Genomic DNA, 1,510 nt, shown 5'->3' with positions numbered 1-1,510 from the left:
CTCCGTCACCCCGAAATTCCCGCCCGGAAGTGCCGGCCCGTCACCCCGGCAACAGCTCCCGCCCCCGAGCGCTCACTTCCCTTCCCCGCCACCGGCCGCTCCCGCCTCCTCCGGCCGCCCCGGGAGATGGCGGGTTCGAGTCCCGCGGCGTGCAAATGGCGTGGGGTGCAGGGAAACATAGGGTGCAGGGCAGCGTGGGGTGCAGGCACGTGGGGTGGCAAGGCGGTGTGGGGTGCAGACACGTGTGGGCGCAGGCAGGATGGGGGCGCGGGGTGGCGTGGGGCGCAGGGCAGTGCGGGGTGCAAGCAGCATGGGGTGCAGGCGCGTGGGGTGGGCAGCCGGGGGGGACACTGGGGCCCTCGGCACAAAGTGCCCATTCAGGGCCACCCCGCAGCAGCAGCAGCGCCCGGCCCCCGCGAGTGCCGCCCACGTGGGGTGCAGATATCTTCGAGTAAACCCCTTAATTCCAGGGGGCACGAGGGGTGGCCTTGGGCGCACGAGGAGGTTTAGCCCGCCTTTAAGCAGCGGGATTTAGCCGTAGGATACGGTGCCAGCACAGCGTGGGAGCTTTTGCAAGCCCCGTGCTCAGGGGGAGCGGGAGCGGATGGTGCCGAGCGAGGGGGAGCGGGTTCGCCTGGGGCCAGGGGCCGTGGGGAGGGGATAACCAGGCCTGGCTGAGAGATCCCCAAAGGGATTTGGCCACAACACCTTGGGGTGGGTCCTCCTTGGGTGGGTCCCTCTTGGGGCTGCCACCTTTCCCAGGACCCCTTTTCCCTGGACAAAGCACCCACTCAGTGATGCCAGGGGTTGCGCGTGAATCTGCAAAACTATTTTATCTGCAATGAGCATGATGGCCGGGTCGCCACGGTGGCTGCAGGAGCACGGGTCCCCTCTGCCACCCCCATACAGGGCTGTCGGGGAAGCCCTCCGCTGACGGTGTTCCCCTGTCGTGCACCGTCTTGATCGCTGGGCTGCAGACAAACGTCCAACAAGCACTAGGAGGGAGCTGAGCCTTGTGCCAGGGCTGGCGTGGGAAGGGGATGGGGAGGTCGGGGGGGTCTCCCGTGGAGAGGAGCATGCGGTGCCCCTGGCCACGGCGGCATTGCCCACGGTCTTGGCACAGGTCCGGGTTTTCCCTCCCCGCTCCCCCCTGCCCTTCATCTGGAGTCTCGTGCCTTCCTCCTCCCTCCCTCGCAGCGGGGTCTCGGCTCTGTTTGCAGGGCAGCCCCGTGGAAACCAAATCCGTAAATCCCAGTGGCATTACAAAACATGCCTTGTGTAAGCCCCCTCAGTCCTGCTCTGGTGCTTAGCCTGGCCCTGCCACCTCCCCAAAATCCCCATCGTGGTAAATGCCCAGCCGAGCTCCTCTCCTAGGCTTGGGGAAAGAGTTGTGCACAGCCCCATCCTCTGCACATCCTCACCCAGCTCCCACAACCCTGGGCCCAAAAAAAGTTAAGGCTGCAAGGGCTCCCCTGCCCCACACAGCTTCAGCGCGCTGGGAGGTGGATGC

This window comes from Buteo buteo, chromosome 13 (genome assembly GCF_964188355.1).
Source record: "Buteo buteo chromosome 13, bButBut1.hap1.1, whole genome shotgun sequence".
Lineage (NCBI taxonomy): Eukaryota > Metazoa > Chordata > Aves > Accipitriformes > Accipitridae > Buteo > Buteo buteo.
Note: the sequence above shows the minus strand (reverse complement) of the source record.